The sequence below is a fragment of the Columba livia genome, chromosome 2 (genome assembly GCF_036013475.1).
Source record: "Columba livia isolate bColLiv1 breed racing homer chromosome 2, bColLiv1.pat.W.v2, whole genome shotgun sequence".
NCBI classification, from domain to species: Eukaryota; Metazoa; Chordata; class Aves; order Columbiformes; family Columbidae; genus Columba; species Columba livia.
The window spans coordinates 119,495,918-119,513,075 of NC_088603.1; the positions used below are offsets into that span (position 1 = coordinate 119,495,918).

A 17,158-nucleotide genomic window follows, 5' to 3' on the forward strand; every position below is an offset into this window, starting at 1 on the left:
GTTAATGGGAAAGTATCAATTATTTGTTTAGGATTCAGTTGAACGGGAAAAAAATCATTTTGAATTACTGAATTGAATTATATTTTTTTATTGTTGCATTTTTACAGCTATCTTTAGCATATTTGGTTGCTCTTCAGGACACTGAAAATGACAATACTTACAAAACACGTTAGTGGAGCAACAGTGCAGCTGAATGGCTGAACAACGCTCCCACTCAGGTAATGTAAATATCTGGCCAAGTTGTCACTGAATTGACAGAATTTTTAGACTTACCTTCTGTCATCCAAGAACAGCTAAGATAACATGACTGTGTTTGCTGCAGATTCAAGGCAAATTTCTGAGGCAAGATCAGAGAGGCCAGGAACTGTGTCACACAGAAAAATCCATCTTTCACAGTTCCACCTAAGGTGGTACTTCTTATGCATCATCTTTGTAGCTCCTACTGTCACATCTTATTTGTACCAGGAGAGTATTCAGAAGCTTGAGTCACAGATGAGGGCATTACTGTCAAAAACATGAAACAGTAAGATAGTCTCAATTCCAAAGACATGTCTAAGTTTACGGTGTTCTTCCGTTCCATAGAATTCAGGACATCTGAACATAATGCTAAAAAAAAAAAACCAAACCAAACCAAACCAACCCAAGCAACCAATCAAACAAACAAAAAAAAACCCACCACCACCAAAAAAAAACACACAACAACAACAACAACAACAACAACAACAACAACAACGACACATCGCACTCACACACAACAAGATGGGAGATGACTCATAAAGTAAAACAAAGGACATTCTGGCACAATAAATGATTGCCAGCAGGCTGTTTTGAGCTCAGTCTATCTCACTTTGCTGTTGTACAGAACAGTAATATTTGCCAACTCTGAAAGATTCTCATGAAGTAATCTGCAGCGGATCTGACTGCCAACCTGAAAAAAATTAAAATCCAGTACCCACATTCTATTTTTCTAGCATGCAGGGTGGGAGAAATAACAGATCAAAGACTTACAAAGTGTTCAACTAAGGAAACTATATGGCCTTTCATCAAGAAGCCCAGACTATTCTGGAGTGTTGCATTATGTTCTGAATACTTTCTCACTGTAGCGTAGAAAGATGGATAATCTAAAGCAAACACACAGTATGGGAGGGAGAAGAATGACGTAAAGACAAAGCCTGAAGAAAGACTTAATAAGTTGTCTTTCTGTTTCTGTTCAGCAAGGGCAAAGAAAAAATCCTTAAGAAAAAGAAAGGCTGCAGTTGATAATATGGCTAATACTGAATTTCCTACTCAGATACATTTGAGTGGGACTGGTGGTTCATTACAACTGTTCATTGTTTATTAGAAACAGTAATATCAGCAGAAGCTACAGCTACTACATAATATAGAGGACTCTGACAATGACCTACTTCATCACCTGGGGTGGCATTCATCTCACCCAACATTAGCCACTTAAAAATTTGCTGCCCAATCTAGTGAGGTGGGTTCCTTCAACGGAGAAAAATGAACCTCTTCATGGTGATTCCCTTCATCCCTAGGTAGGTATTCACAGTGCATAAGATGAATTGTCATTTGGACATGCCTCACTCTCTGTGAATTTATCTACATGGTTATGATAGATCAGGTACCTACATCTTAGGTGGATAAAGTTGTATACAACACAATTCATGCTTATGCATTCAATAGTAATGGCATGACTTCACTCCACAGCACAAATTCATGAAGGCATATATCAACTATCTTACTAAAAGGTATCTTGAGAACTGAAGCAGAGAAATTCATGAGGGATAATTTAGCCTGAGAAGACTGATTTGCTCCAGAGAAGGAGCTAAGCAGCCATTGATATGAAAATCTCTCCATACCCTCTGCAAGTTGCAGCGGTTATAAATGAATGGGATCAATAACTTCTACCTGAGAGGTTTAATACACTCAAAAGATCTTCTATATAAAAGTTATCACATAAAAGCATAATGCAGAATACTGGCAATATCTAGGGAACCTCATCTTACCACAGTTCTTTTATCGCCACTCTTGAAAAAATAAGTGGTCCTAATTTTTAGAAGAGCATCCTATTCCTGTGACACATGAACTGTCATTTTTCATTTGCTTAACAATGACAACTTATCTTTTGCAATATTAATTAACAGGCAGTAGTTTAAATAAAGTCTAAAAGGTATCTACTTTGAACAAATTTGATATGACAGTTTTTCTCAGTTGCAAACTGTGTTAAAATTTTGTGGTTTTTTTCTCTAACAATTCAAAATTGAACTGTTTCTCTACAAGTGATGTCTACTCTGTGTACTTACATGCACAACTGAGCCAAGGAGAATGTTCTCTCTCTTAATATTTAAAGATTGTTAGCCCTTTCACTTAAAATATAAAGCAATAGATTACTTTCAAAGAAAGTTGTTTAAATCAATACTGAGAATAAGAATCTCACAATAATATAGGAACAGAATATATCACATAAAGCAAATAAAATAAGAAAGCTGTGGATATCATTTACTCGGCACAATAAGAGAGAAAAAAACATATCTCATAAAATCATATGTAAAGTTTGTTTTAAAGTACTTAAGAAAATTTCATGTAAGGAATGATAACCAATTGTTGGCCACACACAGTATTTTTAAAATTAATTATTATTACAAGCATTTTAGGGAATATATAACTTTGATCAAATCTTGTGTAGCACTTTTTGCACTTTAAAAAAAAATCTTGAGAATTCTCTTTTGATTGAAAGTTCAGTAGAAAGGCTCTTTTCCTCTCCGTTTACCTACTTCATAGTGTTTCGACAGATCTTATATGCTCAACTGTAGTTCTGACTAAAATAAAGCTGCAATTTTATAAGCAGTAAGCTAAGCAGATACTATTCAGATTGAAGGAAAACAAAACTGAAACAATACTAAGTGTGAGGGAAAAATCAGGTTATTTCAAAGAATATAGAATCATAGAATCATTTAGGTTGGAGGACACCCTCAGGATTATTGAGTACAACCATAACCTAACTCTGGCACTAGACCGTGTCCCTAAGAAACTAATCTATATGTCTTTTAAACACCTCCAGGGATGGTGACTCAACTGCTTTCCTGGACAGCATGTTCCAATGACTGACAACCATTTCAATTAATGTTTTCCCTAATATCCAACCTAAACTTCCCCTGGCACAACTTGAGACCATTTCCTCTTGTCCTATCACTTGTTACTTGGGAGAAGAGACCAACACCCTCCATGCTACAACCTTCTTTCAGGTAATTGTAAAGAGCAATAAGGTCTCCCCTCAGCCTCCTTTTCTCCAGGATAAACAATCCCAGTTCCTTCGACTGCTTTTCATCAAACTCATGCTCCAAGCCCCTCATCAGCTTCATTGCCCTTCCCTGAACTCTCTCCGGCACCTCAGTGTCTTTCTTGGATTCGAGGTGGGGCCTCAGCAGCGCTGAGTACAGGGGGATGATCACTGCCCTAGTCCTTTTGGGCACACAATTTCTGACACAAGCCAGAAAGCTGTTGGCCTTTTTGGGCACCAGGGCACACTGCTGGCTCATGTTCAGTCTGTTGAGTAATATATCTAGATCATTTTCCCCCAGGAAGTTTTCCAGTCACTCTTCCCTAAATCTATAGCATTGCATGGGGTTGTTGTGACCTAAATGCAGGAGCTGGCATTTGGCCTTGTTGAACCTCATACAACTGGACTTGGCCTGGCGATCCAACCCATCCAGATCCCTCTGTAGACCCTTCGTACCCTTCACCAGATCAAGACTCTCACCTAACTTGGAGTTGTCTGCAAACTTACTGAGGGTGCACTCAGTCCCCTTGTCCACATAATTTATAAAGACATTAAACAAAGTGGCCCCAGTACTGAGCCTTGGGGAACATCACTCATGACCATCTGCCAGCTGGATTTAACTGCATTCACCACAACTCTTTGGGCCTGGCAATTCAGTTGGTATTTTACCCAGCAAAGAGTACACCTGTACACCTGTCAAAACTATGAGCAGCAATTTTCTCCAGGAGAATACTGTGGGAAACAGTGTCAAAGACTTTACTGAAGTGTAGGTAGACAACATTCACAGCCCCTCCATCATCCACTAAGTGGGTCACCTTGTCATAGAAGGAGATCAGGTTAGTCAAGCAGGACCTTCCTTTCATAAACCCATGCTGACTGGGCCTGATCACCTCTTTGTCCTGTACGTGCTGTGTGACGGTACTCAGGGTGATCTGTTCCATCACCTTCCCTGGCACTGAGGTCAGACCAACAGGCCTGCAGTTCCCTGGATTCTCCTTGCAGCCCCTCTTGTAAATGGACATCACATTTCCTAACCTCTAGTCAACTGGAAACTCCCTGATTAGTCAGGACTGCTGATAAATGATGGAAAGCTTCTTGGTGAGCACCTCCACCACCTCCCTCAGTACCTTTGTGTGGTTCCCGTCTGGCCCAATTCACTTGTGCATGTCTAAGTGGTGTAGCAGGTCATTAACCATTTCCCCTTGGATTATGAGGGCTTCATTCTGCTCCCTGTCCCTGTCTTCCAGTTCAAGGACCTGGATAGTTAGAAAAAAACTGGTCTTACTATTAAAGACTGAGCCTTTTCCTCACCCTTTGTCACTATTTTCCACCTGCATTTGACGAAGATGGAGATTCTCCTAAGCCCTCTTTTTATGGTGAATGTATTTACAGAAACATTTTTATGAGCTTTTTTAAGCAGTGGTTTCTTCGTTATTTTTTGTGTTTGTGTGTGTGTGTGTGTTTTGTTGTTTGTTTTGTTTTTTTTTTTTTTTTTAATCATTCCTGGAAATATCATTTGTTATTTTTACTTATGGATTTATTAGTAGACACAGACATGAATTTGGAAGCTTTTCATGTTGTGAAATTTCACCTCTGTTTTTCATTTCACCCTGTCACCCAGTGAATTCATCAGTGTCATTTATGTCTTGTAGTCATGAATTTTTATCAAAGCCTGAGGCATTTCCATAGTAATCCCAATTGAAATATGATCAACATATTTTGAAAAGTTGACTACGTTGCCGTTAAAAGCGTGAATTACTCTGACTCACCTGAAGCTTTTAATAATTTGTTTTTAAAGAGGTTGTTGATGTACTCAGTTGAGTTTGACGCTAACGTATGTGATAAAAAATCATTTTGAGGATAAGATTTAAATTTTCGAAGTTACATCTGATTCTAGGTATATAAATTAAATGGAAGTCAAAGGATTTCGATGACTAGTGATCAATTTATGCTACTAAAGTGTCCTAATATTCTTATTGCCTTTAATACAGAGTTGTATGAACAGGAACAAACATATTCAGTTGCCTTGGTGAGATACTTAAATGAAATCATACCTTTTGAGGAAGTGATTTAATGGCCTGGATCCTAAAGACACATTACTCCAGTCATAGTGAAATGTATGGAATTGAACAACTTGCCTGAAGAGCAAAACACTCTTTGAAGACCAAGGCTTAAGTCCACTGGGGGCTCTTCAGCCTAGTATGCATATCGTGCCCAGAAATAATGGGAAGAAAAAGCAATATGTTATGTTATGTTATGTAGTAGTAGTAGCAGTAGCAGTAGAAGTATCATTATTATTATCATTGTCATTATAATCTAACATACTATTTTTAAGGGACTTAGAGTTGTACAATACAAGGAGTTTCAAAACAATGGACCCAGTTTCAAAACAGTGTCTTTCACAATGGCAACATGCTACAATTTCACAAAAATTTACAAAAAGTTTAATGAGCTACCTTTAGTAATCATTTGAAACTCTATGCCCTGCCCTTTCAAGTGGTAAGAGTTTCATTATGGGTGGCTTGTGGTTACAGGGACATAACGATTTCAAAGTGGGTCCATCTTTTTAAAATACCCTTTACCGCTTTGAAATTGGGTCCATCATTTTGAAACATCCCGTATACTGGTTTGTGATCCAAATAGTGAGTAACAGATCTGTTGATAATAGTTAAATAGAGGCCACTAGGGTGTTTTGTGGCCTGTCTTTTGAAGCCACATCCTAAAGATCATGTATATCCAGATATCCTCCTCAGGAGCAGATCCTTCCTTAGGTTGTGTGGACTGGGAGCTGCACTTGAACTATGAAAATCTGTGTGTGTGGGTCCTCTGTGAGCCTCAAGGACTGCCACTGCCATCCTAAAACAGAATTTTCTTTATTTTTGTGTTTTTTGTTTTTTGTTTTTTTTTTTCAATTTGATATGGGCTAATGCAAGGCTTGTGCTGCCTTTTGAATCAGCATGGGTGTTATGCTGTGAATCCAAAGCATGTTCACATGGTGGGTTCTGCAGAGACGAGTCAGGCACAGAGCACACAGGACCGCGGGGATGCACAGCTAGCTGGCATCATGCGGGAGGACAGCATAGGGCCATGGCAGCTGGACTTGAGTTGCTGTTTTCCAAATAGCCAAGAGGAAGGTACCTCCTGAATGAACCCTGCCCAGGCCTTGTTTTGGTAGGAACTGTTGCTTTGTATCAAAAGAGAGCCTGGAAGTGAACTAATGCTCATGTATCATGAATAATGTTGGGACCATTATCCAAAAAAGAGATGGGGAACTAAAGAACTTGTAGTATGCATGTACCTTAGGCAGCTGAAAACAGTGGAGATGATACAGAATATGCCTTTTCTCACTGTTCACTGGTGTAGACCACTGCTTAAGAAGTATAAAGAGAGAAAAATATCAGTAATCTATTCTGTGGCAATAACAGGAAGCTTGAAAGACTATGTCTTAGTTATTACCACCTCCAGAATTCTTTGTCTCTGACATTGTACCAATATAATAGCATGCTTTATTTTAAAGTCTAATATTTAATAAAAAGATCAATAGAAAATATGTAGCCTCTATTCAGGTTGTAGATGAAAAAATATAGAAATACCTTCATGCAAAATTCTGGCATCTCCTTTCACATTGCTAGCTCTACATATATGCCAAAACAACATTTCCATCTGTCTTCCTGTTTCTGTGAGGTAGGAAGGTGTCTTGCAGAATATTGCCATTTCAAAATCTAAGATGAGATCACTTAAGTTTTTGTAACAAAAAACACAAGAAAAAGTTCCGTTTTAAAATCTGGATGTTAGCCCCCAGAGTCCAAATCAGGCTCACTGGAGTCCAGCTGACTCCAGTTCATTTGGAACCTGCCTTTCCATTACCTGCTAGTTACTGACTTTCTGTAAAGAGGAAAAATTGTATGTATATTTATTTTAATATTGCAATATTTTCCTTCATTTTCATCATTACCATAAGATTTCAAGTAAAAAGGAAAGTTGGACAAAGGGCTAAAGACTCACCTGAGGCCAGGTGGTCTCATATGAAACAACCCAAGGAGAAAAAAAAAGATCAGAAAAAGACAAATATGTGGTGTATAAATAAACAAAATAAGAAACATAGGCATAAAATTAGGTATGTGCCACATTATCAGTGCTCATGGTTGCTTTTTGCTTGTCTGGACTATGGCTAAGTGACTGACTGATCATTATATATACAGATATATTTCATTCTATGGTATTTTCAACAGCACATTGACTTATGTCATCTTCTCATCCAGATTGGTTCCCATTCTTGATACGTATGTTAGGTACAGAAACATATTCATATTTCTGTTCTTCAGAAAGTGGTACTCTTTCCCCCATCCTTTCTACACAAAAGAGGTCTTCTTGCCTTTCTTGGATAGCATGACTTTGTGATAAAATTAACACCAATGGCTCAACATCTTTCTTGTTTGCTTACTTGTAGAAGTCAAATTTTCTAATAAATCTCTTTGCTTAGGACTGTTTTCAGGACACTTATTACCTCCATATCTAAACTCTTTTATCTGAGTATGTATACACAGCAATAGATCAGACCCATACTTGCCAAAAGAATTTCAAAATCCTCATATGGTAGAAATACAAACTAGATACGTGACAAGATTCCTAAACGTTTCTGGAAAAAACACTGATTTCTACAACTTCAGCATTTTTGTTCATTTGATTGGAAGGCCATGATAAATGTGAGCTATTTGCATTGTTAGCAGACAGTAACATGGAATATTACACAGATGATCACAATGAAAATGAATTTTCCAACAGTTAGTGCATAAAATATAACTGAATGCTACCAAAGAAAAAGAAGAAAATAATCCAATGAAGAGAGATTTTTATGGTATCATTGTAACAGTGGTTGGCAAGCATTCATTTTCTAATGCCTTTGATACAAGGACAATCACTCTAATGTTGCCACACAGAGATGTATAAGTTACCACAGTTATTTACTTTTGCACAGATAGAGGTTGTCTATGAAAGACCATGTGGTATTTCATACTTTGTGGTGCCTTCACTCTGGAAAACACTGACATTCCATGTGCAACCCAGATGCTACAGCTAAATACAATATCCCACGCCAGGATAATGTGTCTTGCAAAGGGAGTCATTATCTTGACAGTTTAAAACTACTAGTAAAATTACTGAATGATGCAGAGAATGGGCCATAACTTAAATCATATTCAGATGTTGCCTTCTACACCTCCCTGTTGTCAGTATCGTTTTGTCCTTCTTTGTGAAAGCAAATACTAGTCTGAGACATATTCATCCTAGCATCCTCAGTGAATGTGTGGATTTCCTTAGTATAGAGGAGATTGTGGGCAGAAGCGAGATGGGAACATCTGCATCCTGCAGACTGTCTTCCACCCTGGCAGCTGCTGGAACACCCATTATCACCAGACTAGTTGGTTTGCTGTAGCCCGACACTCTGTTATGTCTTTTGCAGTCCTAGTTGCTAGTTTCTGGAAAGAAGAAACAAGACACTTTTAGTAAAATAAATATGTACGGAAATCCCTTTATGGCTTCAGATGACAATCTGAATAAAATTATCTTCCACAGATTAGTAACATCCATGGATGCAAGCTGGAATTTTGTTTTTCAGCATAACTGTCATGGGACTGAGTCTATTATTTCTAACATCTTGATGAACGGCTGTCATATACTAGTGTGAAACTAACTGTGCATTCACAACCCCTTATTTTCATAGCTGTAAAGGGAAAAATAAAGACCTGGTTTTCAATTTATTTTTAAAAAGTATCAATTTAGCAGACCATATCTGGCCTCATCTCCATCATGGTCCAAAACTTTTCAGATTTGAGATGGTACTTCAGTTCTGAGAAAGTTCCTCAATATAGTCAGCCACCTCCCAATGAGGGTTATCCTCTGCAATGTGGGACATCAAGTGCTTTGCCTTGCACTAAGGTTTTTCACATCTTTAGGCAATGTGAAAAATTAAGTTTTTCCCATGCTTTAGATTTTGGGAACAGAGAAAAAAACCTGTTCTGCTTAGCTTTAATTATATTGTCCTGTCATTCCAAAGAAGGACTACTTGCTGTCAAGTAATTATTGTTCACCTAACCTTATCACCGCTTTCTAGAAATAATTTTATATCCTACAATTTAAGTGGGATGGAATGATTTCTGGGGTTTTTGTGGTTTTGTTTACTTTGTTTGTCTGTTTACTATCAACCTCTGCCATGATCCATCAGCAATCTATGTGTGCAAAAATTTAAGAAGATATTGGCAAGGTGAATTTCTATAAGGAATGTTTTTATTCACATTGCAGGCACTTATGTATATTTAATCCAACTTCGTATATGTATTTCTGGATTTACTTCATGCCAGAAATTCCCGTGAGTAACTGTGAGATAATTATATTCTGCTTTAAAAGTGAACCATTTGGTACATTAAACATGTCTCAGTCTGGTGGCAGTTTGCCTTTTTTACTAGAAGCAATGTAGCCAGTGTATTTCCAAATTCTGCAAATCTTGGAGTTTGTTCTGACCTTAATGTAAACAACCATGGATCAGAAATGGAGTCACAGGTATTTAAAATCATGTCTGTTGACAAAGACTTGTAGGATTTTTTCTTTAAATTCTTGGTAGATCTTCATGAAAATCCAAAGGAGGAAGATCCTATGGAAAGGCATATCTTTTCAGGGCGAAGACTTTCCCATCTACCTCACACCACTTGGTAGCTGTTATCTTGTGATTTTTTAATCCTTGGACAAAGAAGCTTATAGCTACTTAAGACTGATGCCATGTGCCTCTTTATGAGTGTGTATTGGTTATTCAGCATCTGCAGAAAAACTCAGTTTCTTGTCTTGAAGTTGAATCCTTGATGATTCATTTATCTGACAGTTCTAGTGTTGGCTGCAACGCAACTATTGACAAGTCCCAAAGGAAGAAATCTACCATCCATCTTCTTACTTCCACCACCATTTTTGCAGAGGCAATGTGTTCAAACAAAATCTTCCTTCTTTTCCTTTAATCTGAAATACTCTCAAGTTGAGTATGACTGTACAGAGATCAGAATCAAGATTCAGAAGTCATTTGCTGGACTCTAATTATTAACAATTTCCACAGCTGTCATACAGTACCTCAGTTTTAATTGGCTGTACTACTAAAAGGAGTACTTCTGTGCACTGAGACATAGGCTATCCTCATGTAATTTAGGCAGCCTGCTGTAAACGGCCTTATGGGTAAGTACTTAGAGGCTGTTACTTACTACAAAAGGCCTCCCCTAAATTAACATAGCGCATTTGAAATTAAAATAGTGTGCATTTTGCACTAATAAAGTAATAAACTATGCTCAGTCAAGCTGCTCTATGTCACTGCAGAAGTTTTAAGCAATCAGACTGTGTTCTCTTTTTAATATTGTTCCATTTGGAATTGTTCAGAGACCTATCCTGAAAGAGAAATTTTTTTTTTATGTTATTGAACATGAATCATCACAGCAGTTGCAGATGTTGCACAACTATTAAACTGAGAAAAAAAAAATCTTCTGGGTTTAATGTTTAATTCTATTTGACTATTTGATTCCTCAACAAAGATGTAATGAGGCAGTGGTGTGATAGCTTGAGTAACCTGCACATCAGTTATCAATCAGGTTAAACAAGACATTAAAGATATTAAATACTGTTTATAAAGATGAGGCCTAAATTTAGAAAAGATGTTGCATCATTTGGGAGGTATTGTGACTTTAAATAAACAGAAGCAACTACACATGTAGATTCTGACCAAAAACACACATATATTACTGGGCTCTGGAAGCTCTGAAAATATATTAATTTGGTGATTTTTAGCACATAAAGCAATGCTACAATGCTCTGAGCACCACTGGTATTTGAAATTAAATTAATTACTGGTTTTTATTCAGGAATGAGCCTATCACCCACTCTGTTGTCTCTATAAAAATGAACATACTGATAGTAAGAAAAACTTTTAAATGGAACAAAATTTCATTTGAAATGTATTGTGTGAGTATGATTTATATTCTTCAAATTCCAACCTGATTGTTTTTTCCAAGCACAAGCATTAGCTTGTTGTAAATGGTCAAAATCAAATGTTGTATGAAAAACATACAAAATTTAATATTAATATATATGACATAACAAATACAAACCTTAGTTTTAAACCTGTCTGATGATTCTCAGAGCCTAAGGCAATATGAGTACTCGTGGTTTATCAAAAGCATACTTTTTCTCTGCTAACCATTGTTAGTGTTTTTCTTTCTATAACCTCTACCAGCACATGGAGTACTCAAGAGAGGTGTTTACTTCAAAAATTCCCACCAAGTTCAGGTGGCATTAGGTGAGTCTCCAAGACTATCTTTGCACTGCAGGATCGTAGAGAATATCAGAGCCAGTCCCAGAAGTGCTCCATCACCTTAATTCTCCTGGTCTTTCTCTTCTACATCCTCATCTCCATGGGTAAGGAGGAGGCTGATCAGGCCAGGGGGAGCAGCATCACGCCTCTGTGATCAGGGTGTTGGAGGACTGGGACCCCGGGCATGACAGGATGCTCATCTGCTCTGCTGTCTAGACATAGCCTAAGTGCACTTGCTACAGCACTCTGACAGCGGTACTGCAGAGACATTTTTCTTTCTTTAAAGAAACAGAAACAGTAAAACCATGTAAATGCAACATCTGTTTTACAAGGTTAAAACGGAAGGCAGTAAAAGCAAGAGTCAAGAGATTTGGTTCATCTCGTTTTCTGTCAGTGTAACTTCTGGATAATTCAGACATCATCTAAGAATAATGGTATGTGGAATGCTTTTTTTCAAAGACCAAAAAGATTTTACACATATACATGGTTAATATGTAATTCTTACATCTTTTGCATCTATATGCATGAACATTCTGTGTAGAACTGTACCTGTATGTATGGCTATCTGTGTATGTATGTGTGTGCATCTTGACTGGCTTTTATAATGATAGAAATAAATATTGCTCATTAGAAAAAAGAATATTTTCTGATAGTACACATATTGCTTAAAGCTGTGGGCAAAATGCATAATCCAAAAAAACCTCACATTTTTCTCCTGGTGATATTATTTATTTATTGCTCCTATTGCGTCTACAGATATGGAATTATTTGTTTCATTATCTCTTTGTACTTTCCAATACACAAGATCCTTATCTACAGACAGGCTTCAATAGTGTTGAAATTCTTTCTTAAAAGACTTGTAACATATTGGCTATTTTCTCATTTGTTGGACAACAGATATCACTGATGACATCTGAATTAAAATTACTTTTTAGGCAAAACAGCAGGACAACTTTAATTTTGTTAATATTTTGAAGAAAATAGATCAAGGGGTGAGAACATTTATAGTGTGTATTAAACAGAATGTGAAAATATTATTCCAGAGTGTTCTGCACATACAATTCCTTTATCTGAGGATGAACACCGACACTATCACTGTCTTACAGATTTTGAAACTGAATAACAAAGCAGTTATGACTGTTATTATTGCAATGTTAATAGCAATTTTCCAGTTTCCTGCTATAGTCATTTATATCCCTTTCTCTGGGTCTGTCAAGTATCAAATTAATAAATGCACAATAACCATGATTAACAAGAAATCAGTAACTACTATACTTTCCAGTGTGCGATCTGGGAGTACCTCATCTTCCAAGTTTAAGGAATTGCTGCAGTGATTACATTATGTACCAAAATTCTTGGGTAGTTTAATAGTCACATTCACCATCATAAGTGACGCATTTATGTTTGTATGTATGTATATATGTGTGTATAGTTAAGACATACAAATGGTTTTCAGATCTTTAAGAATGAAATGTGTCACAAAATGCTAGACTTCTGCCAGCAATTACTACACAGAAGTCAAGGAGCTAGGCCAGTAAATTCCAGAAATGGTTACAGTGGCTAGCAACCTGGCTGGAAGGTAACCAGCTCTGTCCCTTTCTGAAAGGCAAAGAGTACTCCTGCCTTTCTCTAGCAGTTCCGAAGCAAAGCTGGCTGGACTTTTGCTTTGCTTTATGCTGTTTCCAGTAGGCTTTTAGGAAAAAATAGTAGGAGGTGGGAGGTAGCAGTGGTGCTTCCAGCTCTTCATGGTTTGCCACAAAATAGAGATATTTATAAAATACATTATTCTAGAAGAAAATAGGTATTCACATTTCCACACACACACACACACACACACTTGTTTTCCTTTTGTATTCGCTTTTCCTGTTATCTACTGACAGAGTATAGTGCAGCTTGTTGGCTGAAGGAGAACTTGAGTGATATTTTACTGTTCTAGCTACCAACTCCATAGCCTGATCTAGATCACTGATGCACAGGGCTTTCCATTTTCATTTTTGTCCTCAGCTCATGGGAGAGACATAAAGAGATTAAAAGGGATAATGAGTCTGATCTGAAGCCCTCTGTGGGTAATAGCAGAGCTGACAACAATTCTGTTTCACAGCAGCTTGTGAGATTTGGGGATTTGTTTTCATTCTATTTTGGAACAAGTGGACATTTTTGCTAATTGAAATTCATTTGAAGCATTTATGTTGACTATAAAATGTGATCTTTTTGAAACAGGAAGAAGTCTGTTTCTTGGGTATGAGAGGTGAGGGTTTCATGTTAATCCCCTCTTCCTTATAACATGGGACCAGGTTTTTCATCCCCAAACTAGATAGATGAGTATGTTAATACCTTTTTCATCCAGACCATCAGGCAATTATGTATAAGCAGAAAATAATTTCCATTGGCTCCAATGATCTTTGAATCAAAATTGTAGAAACAAATAGGGGTTTTCGTCTTAATTTTTAGCAGGTAAGAAAAAAAAAAAAAAAGGCAGAAATTTCTGCATTTTAATCCACACACAGTAATGGAACAGTTTCTTTTCTTTACTCAGTCTTATCTGTTGTTACACTAAAACCACACTGAATATTGTTTCTTTTAGTACTGCTTTTACTATAGGGAACTGTCTAATAAACTTAAATTAATTTTCTGAAAAAGTTCTAATTGATAAAAAGTATCAATTGTGATTTTTCAGTGGTTTCAATAATTTTTCTTTGATGGACCTGGTAGGATTGATTTATGAATTACACAGTAATAGTGTTGAGAGACAATCCAAAACGAATGTCCAGTTTGTAATCTGAAAGAATTAATTCTCATCTAAGACACAACTATATGGAACTATATCAGTGTCATGCATATGAGCAGATATTGCTGTCAAAAGCTGTTTTATAAATATAAATATGTCCTTAGAAACACTTAAGCTTTCAAAAGAGTGAGTATTTTTATCACTTTTTTTTTTTATAATTTTTAATTACAGGTGTCTGAATCCTGAGATTGTGCGATAAAGTGTATTCCTCACAGATGCTGGGGGCTGCTCATCAGAGCCTGTGGGCAAGATTGCCATAATTGGCAAAGAATGTGCCCATAAGAGCACATAAGTCTAAAATAATTTCTTTTTACTTTTATTTAAGACTTCATTTTTTTTTTTTTTTTTTATCAGAACTCCACATATTCTCAACATTTTCAACTTGATCTTTTCTATGTGGCATTTCAATTTTTGAAAGATATTTGTGCACAGATTTGCAATACAGAGATTACATAAATTGGTGATTGATGCTGGTGCTGTGATCATTAAAACACAAAATCTTTTATTCAAATCTCTAGTATTCTTTATGTTGTCTATATTCTTTTAAGTAATGATTTTGTATATTATTTATATGTGAATTAAACATACCTAGCAAGAACAAAACTAAAAATTTAACATCCGGTACTTCAGAGTTCTTTTACAACTACAATATTTTGTTGTAGTCAGAATATAAGAACCCTGATTGATGATTTTCAGGGACTAGTATGGTGTATGTGCATATGTGCACACAGCTCTCCATGACTCTCAGCATGAGACGTTAAAAAATATTACCATTATTATTCCAACTTCTGTAAGGAGTTCTCTGTTGTACTTTTGCTCTTTCCTTCTTGTAGTCTCAGACATAGCTGGGTAGAAATGTAAATAAATGTTCACATTTTCATGGTCTGAATGAGCAAGAGCAGTCAGAAGAGATTCACTGACTACGATATCAAAAGAAATCAGACTGAAGACAGTATGTGAGCTGTTACTGTTTGAGCAGTATGCAGCTTAGCAAAGCCTGTAACATGGGAATAGCTCAGGGTTGAAAGATCTCAGAGTGTCTCGAGACTTTAAGCCCCATTATCTAAAAGCTAGCGATATTAAGGAGGCTTTGGGGAACTCAGTTTCTTGAAAGACCTTGGATTATCGCCCAGGCTAGCATATCAAGTTCAGGAGGGTCAATGGGAATAAATCTGAGTTTGCCAGACAGATGTAAGAGTTTTTCTAAGATGCTTTTCAGCTCTAAATGCCAGTCTTCAAGGTCTCTCCACAGGATCTTCACATCTGGGTTGTAGTTTTAATAGAGTACTTATCACAAGAGACTGTGGAGTTATCTCCTAAGTGATTCTTCTCTGTGATCTGAGAGCATTATACCATTTTGTGACCAGAGGAAGCCACAAGCAAAAACCATAATTCAGACAAGAGAACCATAGAAGCCAGGAGGAACCTTTTTCCTGTTTTACCAGGAGGAATACAAAGAATATGTTACATACGTGGCAGTTTCTTGAACTCCTCTCTTTCTATCAGAAAGAAGCTTTATAATGAGAACTGTCATATTTCAACTTTGACATTTTTTTCCTCAGTATTTCAGTTTGTCAGAATGTGTTTCTTTGTCCAGAAAATGGCTTCAGGTTAATAATCTTTTCTCTCTGCAGAGAGGGAGCCAGCATGCTAATGCAAAACCTCTAGGAAGTAGCCAGCACAGGTGTTGAAAGTAAATGATTTATCTATTGGCAGCTGTACATCAACTTCTGTACTGGAGCTGCTGCAAATGATTGTTCCAGCCTTCATTTTGATAAAAGGGCACAGAAGAGCTTCGATGTATATCAGTACGCATCAATACTAACTTGGATTCAGATGTCAATCAGTCAAACCAGCTTGCATGAGCTGTACATAGATGGGTACATAGACTTTTTGTTATAAATAGAATTAGTCTGATGAATTTTTTTTTTTTTTTTCAGAATGCTTTCATTGCAGAAAAGCCAATTTATCAAAAGCATTTTGGTGGGGAGCCACAGTGGCACTAAGTCAGCTTGACAGAACTGTGATTTGAAATAAGCATCAACATAAACTGATATTATCAGCAGAAAAAATAAATAATTTTTTCTGGTTTGAAATTACTTCTAAGTTTGCTATACTGAATAAAATAAGAACACATTATAAAGGTTTTGACTGATGTGAAAGGAGCCTTTCTGATTTTTTTTTGTCTGGAAAAAATTGAGACATTTTATCCACAACACGGTTCTTCCTACCAAACAAAAATGAACTTTATCCCCATTTCCGGTCTAACTGCTAAATTTCACAATATTTACATTCTAAAATGCAGGTATTGCATATGTTTAAAACTCTGGTACCTTTGTATCAACCTTTATGTAAATTCTGGGTTTGTTTTGGTTTTGTTCTTGTTTGTTTGTTTGTCTTCCTTATAAGAGCTATTAATCAACAACGTAAAACAAATGTTAACTCAATCCCAAATGTTAACTCAATATTTTCTTCTAAAAACAAGCAAAGTACAGAGTTAATATTTCTTTAAAACATTCATAATTGCAGTGGCATAAAATATAACTCACTGGTTACTGCCGCTTGGAAAAAAAAGACAGGATTTTTTATTCATTTCATAGCCATGCACCCCTACTCATGATGGGTTTTGCTAAGGATTTGATAAGTTTGTGATAGATCTGTGATCCATTTATGGTTAGTCTCCCAGTAACATCTGCAATGAAAATTAAGATTGCTTTGAGATTCATATCTACTTTCTCTTTCCCTTTTT

General features: G+C 36.6%; 1 protein-coding gene across 3 annotated transcripts in view; it reads right to left on the reverse strand.

The window, feature by feature from the left end:
* The window catches only part of LOC110359698 (uncharacterized), a 52,991-nt gene that overhangs the window by 27,784 nt on the left and 8,049 nt on the right, over positions 1 to 17,158 (reverse strand). For 2 of the 3 annotated variants that reach the window (XM_065053513.1, XM_065053512.1), the window contains exons 2-4: positions 6,579 to 6,647; positions 5,335 to 5,476; positions 274 to 504 (exon numbers count right to left, since the gene is read on the reverse strand). The gene's annotated coding sequence lies outside the window, so the exon portion shown is untranslated. The remainder of the gene's footprint in view (positions 1 to 273; positions 505 to 5,334; positions 5,477 to 6,578; positions 6,648 to 17,158) is intronic. The other variant, XM_065053514.1, reaches the window with a different exon arrangement.